The sequence below is a fragment of the Cavia porcellus genome, unplaced genomic scaffold (assembly GCF_034190915.1).
Source record: "Cavia porcellus strain 051 isolate PalLab524CR breed Dunkin Hartley unplaced genomic scaffold, mCavPor4.1 scaffold_35, whole genome shotgun sequence".
NCBI classification, from domain to species: domain Eukaryota; kingdom Metazoa; phylum Chordata; class Mammalia; order Rodentia; family Caviidae; genus Cavia; species Cavia porcellus.
In genome coordinates, this window is record NW_026947518.1 from 11,923,140 (window position 1) to 11,941,441 (window position 18,302).

Genomic DNA, 18,302 nt, shown 5'->3' on the forward strand with positions numbered 1-18,302 from the left:
GTAAGGGTTTCTAACAGGCCATTCACTAGTAGGAGTGAGAAAAATATCACGGTGTGGTGTGAATCGGAGGGCCTGAATTAGGATAGGCAGTCAGTGGCAATGTAGGATGGAGAAAAGCAAAACGGGTTATTCAGCATGAGGAGGTCAGGAAACATGCGGTGGCAATTGTAAGGGTTTGTAACAGGCCATTCACTAGTAAGTGTGAGAAAAACATCACAGGGGGGTGTGAATTGGAGGGCCTGAATTCGGATAGGCAGTGAGTGGCAATGTAGGGTGCAGAAAATAACCACAGGAGGGTTACATGGGGAGGTAAGGAAATATGCGATGGCCATGTAGGACAACTTTCTGAAAAACATTGCGAGGTGGTGCGCATTGTAAGGGTTTCTAACAGGCCATTCACTAATAAGAGTCAGGAAAACATCACGGGGTTGTGTGAATCGGAGAGGCTGAATTCGATAGGCTGTGAGTAGAAATGTAGTTTGTACAAAAGCACCACGGGGTATTCAGCATGGGAGGTCAGGAACCATGCAGTGGCAATGTAGGATAGGTTTCTGAAAAACATCGCAGTGTGGTGCGCATTGTAAGGGTTTTTAACTGGCCATTCAAAGTTAGGAGTGAGAAAAACATCACAGGGTGGTGAGAATCAGAGGGCCTGAGTTAGAATAGCCAGTGAGGGGCAATGTAGGATGGGGAAAAGCACCAAGGGGTGGTCAGCATTCGGAGGTCAGAAATCATGTGGTGGTAATGTATGATAGCTTTCTGAAAAACATTGCGGGGTGGTGCGCATTGTAAGGGTTTCTAACAGGCCATTCACTAGTAGGAGTTAGAAAAACATCACGAGGTGGTGTGAATCTTAGGACCTGAATTAGGATAGGCAGTTAGTGGCAATGGAGAATGGAGAAAAGTACCACGGGGTGGTCACCATGGTTAGGTCAGGAAACATGCGGTGGCAATGTAGGATAGGTTTCTGAAAAAGATCGCGTGGCGGTGCGCATTGTATGGTTTTCTAACAGGCCATTCACTAGTAGGAGTGAGAAAAACATCATGGGGTGGTGTGAAATAGAGGGCCACAATTAGCATAGGCAGCGAGTGGCAATGGAGGATGGAGAAAAGCATCACCCCATACTTAGCAAGGCGAGGTCAGGAAACATGTGGTGGCAATGTAGGATAGGTTTCTGAAAAACATTGCATGGTGGTGCGCATTGTAAGGATTTCTAACAGGCCATTCACTAGTAGAAGTGAGAAATACATCACGGGGTGGTGTGAATCGGAGGGCCTGAATTAGGATAGGCTCTGAGTGGGAATGTAGGATGGAGAAAAGCACTACGGGGTATTCAGCATGGGGAGTTCAGGAAACATGCGGTGGCAAAGTAGGATAGGATTCGGAAAAACATTGCAGGGTGGTGTGCATTGTAAGGGTTTCTAACAGGCCATTCAAAGGTAGTAGTGAGAAAAACATCACAGGGTGGTGTGAATCGGAATGCCTGAGTTAGAATAGCCAGTGAGTGGCAATGTAGGATGGAGAAATGCACCAAGGGGTGGTCAAAATTCGGAGGTCAGGAAACATGCGGTGGCAATGTAGGATAGCTTTCTGAAAAACATCGCGGAGTGGTGCGCATTGTATGGTTTTCTAACTGGCCATTCACTAGTAGGGTGAGAAAAACATCACGGCGTGGTGTTAACTAGAGGACCATAATTAGCATAGGCAGTGAGTGGCAATGTAGGATGGAGGAAAGCATCACTCCTTACTTAGCAAGGCGAGGCCGGGAAACATGCGGTGGCAATGTAGGATAGGTTTCTGAAAAACATCGCTTGGTGGTGCGCATTGTAAGGGTTTCTAACAGGTCATTCACAAGTAGGAGTGAGAAAAACATCACAGGGTTGTGTGAATCGGAGGGCCCAAATTACGATAGGCAGTGAGGGGCAATGTAGGATGCAGAAAACCACCACGGGGTGGTAAGCATGTGGAGGTAAGGAAATATGCGGTGGCCATGTAGGATAACTTTCTAAAAAACATCTCGGTTTCGTGCGCATTGTAAGGGTTTCTAACAGACCATTCACTTGTAGGCTTGAGAAAAACATCTCGGTGTGGTGTGAATCGGAGTGCCTGAATTCGGATAGGCAGTGAGTGGCAATGTAGGATGGAGAAAAGCACCACGGGGTTGTCAGCATGGTGAGGACAGGAAACATGCTGTGGCAATGTAGGATAGATTTCTGAAAAACATCGCGGGGTGGTGCGCATTGTAAGGCTTTCTAACAGGCCATTCACTAGTAGGAGTGAGAAAAACATCACGGGGTGGTGTCAATCGGACGGACTGAATTCGGATAGGTAGTGAGTGGCAATGTAGTGGGGAGAAAAGCACCACGGGGGGGGTCAGCATGTGGAGGTCAGGAAACATGCAATGGCAAAGTTGGATAGGTTTCTGAAAAACATCGCGGTGTGGTGTGCATTGTAAGGTATTCTAACAGGCCATTCACTAGTAGGAGTGAGAAAAACATCACGGGGTGGTGTGAATCGGAGAACCTGAATTAGGATAGGGAGTTAGTGGCAATGGAGAATGGAGAAAAGTACCACGGGGTGGTCACCATGGTTAGGTCAGGAAACATGCGGTGGCAATTTAGGATAGGTTTCTGAAAAACATCGCGTGGTGGTGCGCATTGTATGGTTTTCTAACAGGCCATTCACTAGTAGGAGTGAGAAAAACATCACGGGGTGGTGTGATTTAGAGGGCCAGAATTAGCATAGGCAGTGAGTGGCAATGTAGGATGGAGAAAAGCATCACCCCGTACTTAGCAAGGCGAGGTCAGGAAACACGTGGTGGCAATGTAGGATAGGTTTCTGAAAAACATTGTGTGGTGGTGCGCATTGTAAGGGTTTCTAACAGGCCATTCACTAGTAGAAGTGAGAAAAACATCACGGGGTGGTGTGAATCGGAGGGCCTGAATTAGGATAGGTACTGAGTGGGAATGTAGGATGGAGAAAAGCACCACGGGGTATTCAGCATGGGGAGGTCAGGAAACATGCGGTGGCAATGTAGGATAGGTTTCTGAAAAACATTGCAGGGTGGTGCGCATTTTAAGGGTTTCTAACAGGCCATTCAAAGGTAGGAGTGAGAAAAACATCACAGGGTTGTGTGAATGGGAGGGCCTGAGTTAGTATAGCCAGTGAGTGGCAATGTAGGATGGAGAAAAGCACCAAGGGGTAGTCAACATTCGAATGTCAGGAAACATGCGCTGGCAATGTAGGATAGCTTTCTGAAAAACATCGCGGAGTGGTGCGCTTTGTATGGTTTTCTAACTGGCCATTCACTAGTAGGAGTGAGAAAAACATGACGGGGAGGTGTGAACTAGAGGGCCATAATTAGCATAGGCAGTGAGTGGCAATGTAGGATGGAGGAAAGCATCGCCCCTTACTTAGATAGGCGAGGTCAGGAAACATGCGGTGGCAATGTAGGATAGGTTTCTGAAAAACTTCGCGGTGTGGTGCGCATTGTCAGGTTTTCCAACAGGCCATTCACTAGTAGGAGTGAGAAAAACATCACGGGGTGGGTTGAATCAGACGGCCTGAATTAGCATAGGATTTGATTGGCAATGGAGGATGGAGAAAGGCACCACGGGTTGGTCTGCATTGAGAGGTAAGGAAACATGCGGTGGCAACGTAGGATATTTTCCTGAAAAACATCGCTGCATGGTGTGCATGTAAGGGTTTCTAACAGGCCATTCACTAGTAGGAGTGAGAAAAACATCACGGGGTGGTGTGAATCAGAGGGCCTGAATCTGTATAGGCAGTGAGTGGCAATGGAGGATAGAGAAAAGCACCACGAAGTGGTCAGCATGGGGAGGTCAGGGAACATGCGGTGGCAATGTAGGATATGTTCTTGAAAAACATCGCGGTGTGGTGTGCATTGTAAGGTTTTCTATCAGGCAATTCACTAGTAGGAGTGACAAAAACATCATGGGGTGGTTTGAGTCGGAGGGCCTGATATAGGATAGGAGTGAGTGGCAATGTACCATGGAGAAAAGCACTACGGGGTGGTCGGCATTGAGAGGTAAGGAAACATGCGGTGGCAATGTAGGATATTTTCCAGAAAAACATCGCTACATGGTGTGCATTGTAAGGGTTTCTAACAGGCCATCCACTAGTAGGAGTGAGAAAAAGATCACGGGGTGGTATGAATCGGAGGGAGTGAATTAGAATAGGCATTAAGTGGCAATGTAGGATGGAGAAAAGCAAGATGGGGTGGTTAGCATGGGGAGGTCAGGAAACATGCAGTTTCAGTGTAGGATAGGTTTCTGAAAAACATTTCGGGGTGGTGCGCATAGTAAGGGTTTCTAACAGGCCATTCACTAGTAGGAGTTAGAAAAACATCACGAGGTGGTGTGAATCTTAGGACCTGAATTAGGATAGGCAGTTAGTGGCAATGGAGAATGGAGAAAAGTACCACGGGGTGGTCACCATGGTTAGGTCAGGAAACATGCGGTGGCAATGTAGGATAGGTTTCTGAAAAAGATCGCGTGGTGGTGCGCATTGTATGGTTTTCTAACAGGCCATTCACTAGTAGGAGTGAGAAAAACATCATGGGGTGGTGTGAAATAGAGGGCCAGAATTAGCATAGGCAGCGAGTGGCAATGGAGGATGGAGAAAAGCATCACCCCATACTTAGCAAGGCGAGGTCAGGAAACATGTGGTGGCAATGTAGGATAGGTTTCTGAAAAACATTGCACGGTGGTGCGCATTGTAAGGATTTCTAACAGGCCATTCACTAGTAGAAGTGAGAAATACATCACGGGGTGGTGTGAATCGGAGGGCCTGAATTAGGATAGGCTCTGAGTGGGAATGTAGGATGGAGAAAAGCACCACGGGGTATTCAGCATGGGGAGTTCAGGAAACATGCGGTGGCAAAGTAGGATAGGATTCGGAAAAACATTGCAGGGTGGTGCACATTGTAAGGGTTTCTAACAGGCCATTCAAAGGTAGTAGTGAGAAAAACATCACAGGGTGGTGTGAATCGGAATGCCTGAGTTAGAATAGCCAGTGAGTGGCAATGTAGGATGGAGAAATGCACCAAGGGGTGGTCAAAATTCGGAGGTCAGGAAACATGCGGTGGCAATGTAGGATAGCTTTCTGAAAAACATCGCGGAGTGGTGCGCATTGTATGGTTTTCTAACTGGCCATTCACTAGTAGGGAGAGAAAAACATCACGGCGTGGTGTTAACTAGAGGACCATAATTAGCATAGGCAGTGAGTGGCAATGTAGGATGGAGGAAAGCATCACTCCTTACTTAGCAAGGCGAGGCGGGGAAACATGCGGTGGCAATGTAGGATAGGTTTCTGAAAAACATCGCTTGGTGGTGCGCATTGTAAGGGTTTCTAACAGGTCATTCACAAGTAGGAGTGAGAAAAACATCACGGGGTTGTGTGAATCGGAGGGCCCAAATTACGATAGGCAGTGAGGGGCAATGTAGGATGCAGAAAACCACCACGGGGTGGTAAGCATGGGGAGGTAAGGAAATATGCGGTGGCCATGTAGGATAACTTTCTAAAAAACATCTCGGTGTCGTGCGCATTGTAAGGGTTTCTAACAGGCCATTCACTTGTAGGCTTGAGAAAAACATCTCGGTGTGGTGTGAATCGGAGTGCCTGAATTCGGATAGGCAGTGAGTGGCAATGTAGGATGGAGAAAAGCACCACGGGGTTGTCAGCATGGTGAGGACAGGAAACATGCTGTGGCAATGTAGGATAGGTTTCTGAAAAACATCGCGGGGTGGTGCGCATTGTAAGGCTTTCTAACATGCCATTCACTAGTAGGAGTGAGAAAAACATCACGGGGTGGTGTCAATCGGACGGACTGAATTCGGATAGGTAGTGAGTGGCAATGTAGTGGGGAGAAAAGCACCACGGGGGGGGTCAGCATGTGGAGGTCAGGAAACATGCAGTGGCAAAGTTGGATAGGTTTCTGAAAAACATCGCGGTGTGGTGCGCATTGTAAGGTATTCTAACAGGCCATTCACTAGTAGGAGTGAGAAAAACATCACGGGGTGGTGTGAATCGGAGAACCTGAATTAGGATAGGGAGTTAGTGGCAATGGAGAATGGAGAAAAGTACCACGGGGTGGTCACCATGGTTAGGTCAGGAAACATGCGTTGGTAAAGTAGGATATGTTTCTGAAAAACATCGCGGGGTGGTGCGCATTGTAAGGGTTTCTTACAGGCGATTCACTAGTTGGAGTGAGAATAACATCACATGGTGGTGTGAATCGGAGGGCCTGAATTAGAATAGGCATTGAGTGGCAATGTATGATGGAGAAAAGCGATACGGGGTTGTTAGCATAGGGAGGTCAAGAAACATGCAGTTTAAATATAGGATAGGGTTCTGAAAAACATTGCGGGTTGGTGGGCATTGTAAGTGTTTGTAACAGGCCATTCACTAGTAGGAGTGAGAAAAACATCATGGGTGTTGTGAATCAGAGGGCTTGAATTAGAATAGGCATTGAGTGTCAATGTAGGATGGAGAAAAGCACCACGGGTTATTCAGAATGAAGAGGTTAGGAAACATGGGGTGGCAATTTAGGATAGGTTTCTGATAAACATCAAGAGGTGTTGCGCATTGTAAGGGTTTCTAACAGGCCATTCACTAGTAGGAGTGAGAAAAACATCATGGGGTGGTGTGAATCGCAGTGCCTGAATTAGATTCGGCAGTGAGTGGCAATGTAGGATCGAACAAATCAAGACGGGGCAGTGAGCATGGGGAGGTCAGGATACATGAAGTGGCAATGTAGGATAGGTTTCTGGAAAACATGGCAGGGTGTTGCTCATTGTAAGGGTTTCTAACAGGCCATTCACTAGTAGGAGTGAGAAAAACAGAACGGGGTGGTGTGAATCGGACGACCTGAATTAGGATAGGCAGTGAGTAGCAATGTAGGATGGAGAAAAGCACCACAGGGTGGACAGCATGGGGAGGTCAGGAAATATCCGGTGGCCATGTAGGATAGGATTCTGAAAAACATCTCTGGGTGGTGCGCATTGTAAGGGTTTCTAACAGGCCATTCACTAGGAGGAGTGAGAAAAACATCATGGGGTGGTGTGAATCGGAAGGCCTGAATTTGATTAGGCAGTGAGTGGCAGTGTAGGATCTAGCAAACAAGACGGGCGGTGAGGAAGTGGAGGTCAGGAAACATGAAGTGTCAATGTAGGATAGGTTTCTGAAAAACATCTCTGGGTCCTGCGCATTGTAAGGGTTTCTGATAGGCCATTCACTATTAGGAGTGAGAAAAACATCACGGGGTGGTGTGAATCGGAGGGCCTAAATTAGAATAGGCATTGAGTGGTAATGTAGGATGGAGAAAAGCACCACTGGTTATTCAGCATGAGGAGGTTTGGAAACATGCTGTGGCAATGTAGGATAGGTATCTGAAAAACATCAAGAGGTGGTGCGCATTGTAAGGGTTTCTAACAGGCCATTCACTAGTACGAATGAGAAAAACATCATGGGGTCGTGTGAATCCGAGGGCCTTAATTAGGATAGGCAGTGAGTGGCAATGTAGGATGGAGAAAAGCACCACGGGATGTTCAGCATGGGGAGGTGAGGAACCATGCGGTGGCAATGTAGGATAGGTTTCTGAAAACCATCACAGTGCGTTGAGCATTGTAAGGCTTTCCAACAGTCCATTCACTAGTAGGAGTGAGAAAAACATCATGGGGTGGTGTGAATCCGAGGGCCTAAATTAGGATAGGCAGTGAGTGGCAATGTAGGATGGAGAAGCACAACGGGGTGGTCAACATGGGAGGTCAGGAAACATGCGGTGGCAATGTGGCATACGTTTGTGAAAAGCATAGCGGGGTGGTCACATTGTAAGGGATTCTAACAGGCCATTCACTAGTAGGAGTGAGAAAAACATCATGGGGTGGTGTGAATTGGAGGGCCTGAATTAGATTAGGCAGTGAGTGGCAATGAAGGGTCTAGCAAAGCAAAAACGGGCGGTGAGCATGGGGAGATCATGAAACATGAATTGGCAATGTAGGATAGGTTTCTGAAAAACATGGCGGTTTGGTGCGCATTGTAAGGTTTTCTAAAAGGCAATTCACTAGTACAAGTGAGAAAAACATCACGGGGTGGTGTGAATCGAAGGACCTGAATTAGGATAGGCAGTGAGTAGCAATGTAGGATGGAGAAAAGCACCACAGATTGGTCAGCATGGGGAGGTCAGGAAACATGCAGTGGCAATATAGGATAGGTTTCTGAAAAACACCGTGGGGTGTTGTCCATTGTAAGGGTTTATAACAGGCCGTTCACTAGTAGGAGTGAGAAAAACATCACGGTGTGGTGGGAATCAGAGGGCCTGAATTACAATAGGCAGTGAGTGACAACATAGGATGAAGAAAAGCAAGAAGGGATGGTCAGCATGGGGAGGTCAGTAAACATGCAGTGGCTATGTAGGATTGGATTCTGAAAAATATCGCGGGGTGGTTCACATTGTAAGGGGTTCTAACAGGCCATTCACTAGTAGTAGTGAGAAAAACATCACAGGGTGGTGTGAATCAGTGGGCTGGCATTAGATTAAGCAGTGAGTGGCAATGTAGGATGGAGAAAAGCACTACAGGGTATTCAGCATGGGGAGGTTAGGAAACATGAGGTGGCAATGTAGGATAGGTTTCTGAAATGCATCGCGGGGTGGTGCGCATTGTAAGGGTTTCTAACAGGCCATTCCATAGTAGGAGTGAGAAAAACATCACGAGGTGGTGTTAATCGGATTGCCTGAATTAGATTAGGCAGTGAGTGGTAATGTAAGATGGAGAAAAGAAAGAAGGCTTCATGAGCATGTGGAGGTCAGGAAACATGCGTTTGCAATGTAGGATAGGTTTCTGAAATACATCGTCTGGTGGTGCACATTGTAAGGGTTTCTAAGAGGCAATTTTCTAGTAGGAGTGAGAAAAAAATCATGGGGTGGTGTGAATCGGAGTGCCTGAATTAGGATAGGCAGTGAGTGGCAATGTAGGATAGAGAAAAGCACCAATGAGTGGTCAGCATTGGGAGGTCAGGAAACATGTGGTGGCAAGGGAGGATAGGTTTCTGAAATACATCGCTGGGTGGTGCGCATTGTAAGGGTTTCTAACAGGCGATTCACAAGTAGGAGTGAGAAAAACATCATGGGGTTGTGTGTATCGGAAGGCCTGAATTAGAATAGGCACTGAGTGGCAATGTAGGATGGAGAAAACAAGACGGGGTGGTCAGCATGGGGAGGTAAGGAAACATGCAGTGGTAATGTAGGATAAGTTTCTGAAAACATCTCGGGGTTATGTGCATTGTAAGGGTTTCTAACAGGCCATTCACTAGTAGGAGTGAGAAAAACATAACGGGGTGGCATGAATCGGAGGGCCTGAATTAGGATAGTCAGTGAGTGGCAATGTAGGATGGAGAAAAGCACCAGGGATTATTCAGCATTGGGAGGTCAGGAAACATGCGGTGACAATGTAGGATAAGTTTCTGAAAAACATCGCGGGGTCATGTGCATTGTAAGGTTTTGTAACAGGCCATAAACTGGTATGAGTGAGAAAAACATCACGGGGTTGTTTGAATCAGAGGGCCTGAATGAGCATAGGCAGTGAGAGGCATTTTAGGATGTAGAAAAGCACCACAGGTTGTAAAGATGGGGAGGTCATGAAACATGCAGTTTCAATGTACGATAAGTTTCTGAAAAACATCACGGATTGGTGCGCATTGTAAGGGTTTCTAACATGCAATTCATTAGTAGGAGTGAGAATAACATCACGGGGTGGTGTGAATCAGAGGGGCGGCATTAGATTAGGCAGTGAGTCGCAATGTAGGATGGAGAAAAGCACCACAGGGTGGACAGCATGGGGAGGTCAGGAAATATCCGGTGGCCATGTAGGATAGGATTCTGAAAAACATCTCTGGGTGGTGCGCATTGTAAGGGTTTCTAACAGGCCATTCACTAGGAGGAGTGAGAAAAACATCATGGGGTGGTGTGAATCGGAAGGCCTGAATTTGATTAGGCAGTGAGTGGCAGTGTAGGATCTAGCAAACAAGACGGGCGGTGAGGAAGTGGAGGTCAGGAAACATGAAGTGTCAATGTAGGATAGGTTTCTGAAAAACATCTCTGGGTCCTGCGCATTGTAAGGGTTTCTGATAGGCCATTCACTATTAGGAGTGAGAAAAACATCACGGGGTGGTGTGAATCGGAGGGCCTAAATTAGAATAGGCATTGAGTGGTAATGTAGGATGGAGAAAAGCACCACTGGTTATTCAGCATGAGGAGGTTTGGAAACATGCTGTGGCAATGTAGGATAGGTATCTGAAAAACATCAAGAGGTGGTGCGCATTGTAAGGGTTTCTAACAGGCCATTCACTAGTACGAATGAGAAAAACATCATGGGGTCGTGTGAATCCGAGGGCCTTAATTAGGATAGGCAGTGAGTGGCAATGTAGGATGGAGAAAAGCACCACGGGATGTTCAGCATGGGGAGGTGAGGAACCATGCGGTGGCAATGTAGGATAGGTTTCTGAAAACCATCACAGTGCGTTGAGCATTGTAAGGCTTTCCAACAGTCCATTCACTAGTAGGAGTGAGAAAAACATCATGGGGTGGTGTGAATCCGAGGGCCTAAATTAGGATAGGCAGTGAGTGGCAATGTAGGATGGAGAAGCACAACGGGGTGGTCAACATGGGAGGTCAGGAAACATGCGGTGGCAATGTGGCATACGTTTGTGAAAAGCATAGCGGGGTGGTCACATTGTAAGGGATTCTAACAGGCCATTCACTAGTAGGAGTGAGAAAAACATCATGGGGTGGTGTGAATTGGAGGGCCTGAATTAGATTAGGCAGTGAGTGGCAATGAAGGGTCTAGCAAAGCAAAAACGGGCGGTGAGCATGGGGAGATCATGAAACATGAATTGGCAATGTAGGATAGGTTTCTGAAAAACATGGCGGTTTGGTGCGCATTGTAAGGTTTTCTAAAAGGCAATTCACTAGTACAAGTGAGAAAAACATCACGGGGTGGTGTGAATCGAAGGACCTGAATTAGGATAGGCAGTGAGTAGCAATGTAGGATGGAGAAAAGCACCACAGATTGGTCAGCATGGGGAGGTCAGGAAACATGCAGTGGCAATATAGGATAGGTTTCTGAAAAACACCGCGGGGTGTTGTCCATTGTAAGGGTTTATAACAGGCCGTTCACTAGTAGGAGTGAGAAAAACATCACGGTGTGGTGGGAATCAGAGGGCCTGAATTACAATAGGCAGTGAGTGACAACATAGGATGAAGAAAAGCAAGAAGGGATGGTCAGCATGGGGAGGTCAGTAAACATGCAGTGGCTATGTAGGATTGGATTCTGAAAAATATCGCGGGGTGGTTCACATTGTAAGGGGTTCTAACAGGCCATTCACTAGTAGTAGTGAGAAAAACATCACGGGGTGGTGTGAATCAGTGGGCTGGCATTAGATTAAGCAGTGAGTGGCAATGTAGGATGGAGAAAAGCACTACAGGGTATTCAGCATGGGGAGGTTAGGAAACATGAGGTGGCAATGTAGGATAGGTTTCTGAAATGCATCGCGGGGTGGTGCGCATTGTAAGGGTTTCTAACAGGCCATTCCATAGTAGGAGTGAGAAAAACATCACGAGGTGGTGTTAATCGGATTGCCTGAATTAGATTAGGCAGTGAGTGGTAATGTAAGATGGAGAAAAGAAAGAAGGCTTCATGAGCATGTGGAGGTCAGGAAACATGCGTTTGCAATGTAGGATAGGTTTCTGAAATACATCGTCTGGTGGTGCACATTGTAAGGGTTTCTAAGAGGCAATTTTCTAGTAGGAGTGAGAAAAAAATCATGGGGTGGTGTGAATCGGAGTGCCTGAATTAGGATAGGCAGTGAGTGGCAATGTAGGATAGAGAAAAGCACCAATGAGTGGTCAGCATTGGGAGGTCAGGAAACATGTGGTGGCAAGGGAGGATAGGTTTCTGAAATACATCGCTGGGTGGTGCGCATTGTAAGGGTTTCTAACAGGCGATTCACAAGTAGGAGTGAGAAAAACATCATGGGGTTGTGTGTATCGGAAGGCCTGAATTAGAATAGGCACTGAGTGGCAATGTAGGATGGAGAAAACAAGACGGGGTGGTCAGCATGGGGAGGTAAGGAAACATGCAGTGGTAATGTAGGATAAGTTTCTGAAAACATCTCGGGGTTATGTGCATTGTAAGGGTTTCTAACAGGCCATTCACTAGTAGGAGTGAGAAAAACATAACGGGGTGGCATGAATCGGAGGGCCTGAATTAGGATAGTCAGTGAGTGGCAATGTAGGATGGAGAAAAGCACCAGGGATTATTCAGCATTGGGAGGTCAGGAAACATGCGGTGACAATGTAGGATAAGTTTCTGAAAAACATCGCGGGGTCATGTGCATTGTAAGGTTTTGTAACAGGCCATAAACTGGTATGAGTGAGAAAAACATCACGGGGTTGTTTGAATCAGAGGGCCTGAATGAGCATAGGCAGTGAGAGGCATTTTAGGATGTAGAAAAGCACCACAGGTTGTAAAGATGGGGAGGTCATGAAACATGCAGTTTCAATGTACGATAAGTTTCTGAAAAACATCACGGATTGGTGCGCATTGTAAGGGTTTCTAACATGCAATTCATTAGTAGGAGTGAGAATAACATCACGGGGTGGTGTGAATCAGAGGGGCGGCATTAGATTAGGCAGTGAGTCGCAATGTAGGATGGAGAAAAGCACCACAGGGTGGACAGCATGGGGAGGTCAGGAAATATCCGGTGGCCATGTAGGATAGGATTCTGAAAAACATCTCTGGGTGGTGCGCATTGTAAGGGTTTCTAACAGGCCATTCACTAGGAGGAGTGAGAAAAACATCATGGGGTGGTGTGAATCGGAAGGCCTGAATTTGATTAGGCAGTGAGTGGCAGTGTAGGATCTAGCAAACAAGACGGGCGGTGAGGAAGTGGAGGTCAGGAAACATGAAGTGTCAATGTAGGATAGGTTTCTGAAAAACATCTCTGGGTCCTGCGCATTGTAAGGGTTTCTGATAGGCCATTCACTATTAGGAGTGAGAAAAACATCACGGGGTGGTGTGAATCGGAGGGCCTAAATTAGAATAGGCATTGAGTGGTAATGTAGGATGGAGAAAAGCACCACTGGTTATTCAGCATGAGGAGGTTTGGAAACATGCTGTGGCAATGTAGGATAGGTATCTGAAAAACATCAAGAGGTGGTGCGCATTGTAAGGGTTTCTAACAGGCCATTCACTAGTACGAATGAGAAAAACATCATGGGGTCGTGTGAATCCGAGGGCCTTAATTAGGATAGGCAGTGAGTGGCAATGTAGGATGGAGAAAAGCACCACGGGATGTTCAGCATGGGGAGGTGAGGAACCATGCGGTGGCAATGTAGGATAGGTTTCTGAAAACCATCACAGTGCGTTGAGCATTGTAAGGCTTTCCAACAGTCCATTCACTAGTAGGAGTGAGAAAAACATCATGGGGTGGTGTGAATCCGAGGGCCTAAATTAGGATAGGCAGTGAGTGGCAATGTAGGATGGAGAAGCACAACGGGGTGGTCAACATGGGAGGTCAGGAAACATGCGGTGGCAATGTGGCATACGTTTGTGAAAAGCATAGCGGGGTGGTCACATTGTAAGGGATTCTAACAGGCCATTCACTAGTAGGAGTGAGAAAAACATCATGGGGTGGTGTGAATTGGAGGGCCTGAATTAGATTAGGCAGTGAGTGGCAATGAAGGGTCTAGCAAAGCAAAAACGGGCGGTGAGCATGGGGAGATCATGAAACATGAATTGGCAATGTAGGATAGGTTTCTGAAAAACATGGCGGTTTGGTGCGCATTGTAAGGTTTTCTAAAAGGCAATTCACTAGTACAAGTGAGAAAAACATCACGGGGTGGTGTGAATCGAAGGACCTGAATTAGGATAGGCAGTGAGTAGCAATGTAGGATGGAGAAAAGCACCACAGATTGGTCAGCATGGGGAGGTCAGGAAACATGCAGTGGCAATATAGGATAGGTTTCTGAAAAACACCGCGGGGTGTTGTCCATTGTAAGGGTTTATAACAGGCCGTTCACTAGTAGGAGTGAGAAAAACATCACGGTGTGGTGGGAATCAGAGGGCCTGAATTACAATAGGCAGTGAGTGACAACATAGGATGAAGAAAAGCAAGAAGGGATGGTCAGCATGGGGAGGTCAGTAAACATGCAGTGGCTATGTAGGATTGGATTCTGAAAAATATCGCGGGGTGGTTCACATTGTAAGGGGTTCTAACAGGCCATTCACTAGTAGTAGTGAGAAAAACATCACGGGGTGGTGTGAATCAGTGGGCTGGCATTAGATTAAGCAGTGAGTGGCAATGTAGGATGGAGAAAAGCACTACAGGGTATTCAGCATGGGGAGGTTAGGAAACATGAGGTGGCAATGTAGGATAGGTTTCTGAAATGCATCGCGGGGTGGTGCGCATTGTAAGGGTTTCTAACAGGCCATTCCATAGTAGGAGTGAGAAAAACATCACGAGGTGGTGTTAATCGGATTGCCTGAATTAGATTAGGCAGTGAGTGGTAATGTAAGATGGAGAAAAGAAAGAAGGCTTCATGAGCATGTGGAGGTCAGGAAACATGCGTTTGCAATGTAGGATAGGTTTCTGAAATACATCGTCTGGTGGTGCACATTGTAAGGGTTTCTAAGAGGCAATTTTCTAGTAGGAGTGAGAAAAAAATCATGGGGTGGTGTGAATCGGAGTGCCTGAATTAGGATAGGCAGTGAGTGGCAATGTAGGATAGAGAAAAGCACCAATGAGTGGTCAGCATTGGGAGGTCAGGAAACATGTGGTGGCAAGGGAGGATAGGTTTCTGAAATACATCGCTGGGTGGTGCGCATTGTAAGGGTTTCTAACAGGCGATTCACAAGTAGGAGTGAGAAAAACATCATGGGGTTGTGTGTATCGGAAGGCCTGAATTAGAATAGGCACTGAGTGGCAATGTAGGATGGAGAAAACAAGACGGGGTGGTCAGCATGGGGAGGTAAGGAAACATGCAGTGGTAATGTAGGATAAGTTTCTGAAAACATCTCGGGGTTATGTGCATTGTAAGGGTTTCTAACAGGCCATTCACTAGTAGGAGTGAGAAAAACATAACGGGGTGGCATGAATCGGAGGGCCTGAATTAGGATAGTCAGTGAGTGGCAATGTAGGATGGAGAAAAGCACCAGGGATTATTCAGCATTGGGAGGTCAGGAAACATGCGGTGACAATGTAGGATAAGTTTCTGAAAAACATCGCGGGGTCGTGTGCATTGTAAGGTTTTGTAACAGGCCATAAACTGGTATGAGTGAGAAAAACATCACGGGGTTGTTTGAATCAGAGGGCCTGAATGAGCATAGGCAGTGAGAGGCATTTTAGGATGTAGAAAAGCACCACAGGTTGTAAAGATGGGGAGGTCATGAAACATGCAGTTTCAATGTACGATAAGTTTCTGAAAAACATCACGGATTGGTGCGCATTGTAAGGGTTTCTAACATGCAATTCATTAGTAGGAGTGAGAATAACATCACGGGGTGGTGTGAATCAGAGGGGCGGCATTAGATTAGGCAGTGAGTCGCAATGTAGGATGGAGAAAAGCACCACAGGGTGGACAGCATGGGGAGGTCAGGAAATATCCGGTGGCCATGTAGGATAGGATTCTGAAAAACATCTCTGGGTGGTGCGCATTGTAAGGGTTTCTAACAGGCCATTCACTAGGAGGAGTGAGAAAAACATCATGGGGTGGTGTGAATCGGAAGGCCTGAATTTGATTAGGCAGTGAGTGGCAGTGTAGGATCTAGCAAACAAGACGGGCGGTGAGGAAGTGGAGGTCAGGAAACATGAAGTGTCAATGTAGGATAGGTTTCTGAAAAACATCTCTGGGTCCTGCGCATTGTAAGGGTTTCTGATAGGCCATTCACTATTAGGAGTGAGAAAAACATCACGGGGTGGTGTGAATCGGAGGGCCTAAATTAGAATAGGCATTGAGTGGTAATGTAGGATGGAGAAAAGCACCACTGGTTATTCAGCATGAGGAGGTTTGGAAACATGCTGTGGCAATGTAGGATAGGTATCTGAAAAACATCAAGAGGTGGTGCGCATTGTAAGGGTTTCTAACAGGCCATTCACTAGTACGAATGAGAAAAACATCATGGGGTCGTGTGAATCCGAGGGCCTTAATTAGGATAGGCAGTGAGTGGCAATGTAGGATGGAGAAAAGCACCACGGGATGTTCAGCATGGGGAGGTGAGGAACCATGCGGTGGCAATGTAGGATAGGTTTCTGAAAACCATCACAGTGCGTTGAGCATTGTAAGGCTTTCCAACAGTCCATTCACTAGTAGGAGTGAGAAAAACATCATGGGGTGGTGTGAATCCGAGGGCCTAAATTAGGATAGGCAGTGAGTGGCAATGTAGGATGGAGAAGCACAACGGGGTGGTCAACATGGGAGGTCAGGAAACATGCGGTGGCAATGTGGCATACGTTTGTGAAAAGCATAGCGGGGTGGTCACATTGTAAGGGATTCTAACAGGCCATTCACTAGTAGGAGTGAGAAAAACATCATGGGGTGGTGTGAATTGGAGGGCCTGAATTAGATTAGGCAGTGAGTGGCAATGAAGGGTCTAGCAAAGCAAAAACGGGCGGTGAGCATGGGGAGATCATGAAACATGAATTGGCAATGTAGGATAGGTTTCTGAAAAACATGGCGGTTTGGTGCGCATTGTAAGGTTTTCTAAAAGGCAATTCACTAGTACAAGTGAGAAAAACATCACGGGGTGGTGTGAATCGAAGGACCTGAATTAGGATAGGCAGTGAGTAGCAATGTAGGATGGAGAAAAGCACCACAGATTGGTCAGCATGGGGAGGTCAGGAAACATGCAGTGGCAATATAGGATAGGTTTCTGAAAAACACCGCGGGGTGTTGTCCATTGTAAGGGTTTATAACAGGCCGTTCACTAGTAGGAGTGAGAAAAACATCACGGTGTGGTGGGAATCAGAGGGCCTGAATTACAATAGGCAGTGAGTGACAACATAGGATGAAGAAAAGCAAGAAGGGATGGTCAGCATGGGGAGGTCAGTAAACATGCAGTGGCTATGTAGGATTGGATTCTGAAAAATATCGCGGGGTGGTTCACATTGTAAGGGGTTCTAACAGGCCATTCACTAGTAGTAGTGAGAAAAACATCACGGGGTGGTGTGAATCAGTGGGCTGGCATTAGATTAAGCAGTGAGTGGCAATGTAGGATGGAGAAAAGCACTACAGGGTATTCAGCATGGGGAGGTTAGGAAACATGAGGTGGCAATGTAGGATAGGTTTCTGAAATGCATCGCGGGGTGGTGCGCATTGTAAGGGTTTCTAACAGGCCATTCCATAGTAGGAGTGAGAAAAACATCACGAGGTGGTGTTAATCGGATTGCCTGAATTAGATTAGGCAGTGAGTGGTAATGTAAGATGGAGAAAAGAAAGAAGGCTTCATGAGCATGTGGAGGTCAGGAAACATGCGTTTGCAATGTAGGATAGGTTTCTGAAATACATCGTCTGGTGGTGCACATTGTAAGGGTTTCTAAGAGGCAATTTTCTAGTAGGAGTGAGAAAAAAATCATGGGGTGGTGTGAATCGGAGTGCCTGAATTAGGATAGGCAGTGAGTGGCAATGTAGGATAGAGAAAAGCACCAATGAGTGGTCAGCATTGGGAGGTCAGGAAACATGTGGTGGCAAGGGAGGATAGGTTTCTGAAATACATCGCTGGGTGGTGCGCATTGTAAGGGTTTCTAACAGGCGATTCACAAGTAGGAGTGAGAAAAACATCATGGGGTTGTGTGTATCGGAAGGCCTGAATTAGAATAGGCACTGAGTGGCAATGTAGGATGGAGAAAACAAGACGGGGTGGTCAGCATGGGGAGGTAAGGAAACATGCAGTGGTAATGTAGGATAAGTTTCTGAAAACATCTCGGGGTTATGTGCATTGTAAGGGTTTCTAACAGGCCATTCACTAGTAGGAGTGAGAAAAACATAACGGGGTGGCATGAATCGGAGGGCCTGAATTAGGATAGTCAGTGAGTGGCAATGTAGGATGGAGAAAAGCACCAGGGATTATTCAGCATTGGGAGGTCAGGAAACATGCGGTGACAATGTAGGATAAGTTTCTGAAAAACATCGCGGGGTCGTGTGCATTGTAAGGTTTTGTAACAGGCCATAAACTGGTATGAGTGAGAAAAACATCACGGGGTTGTTTGAATCAGAGGGCCTGAATGA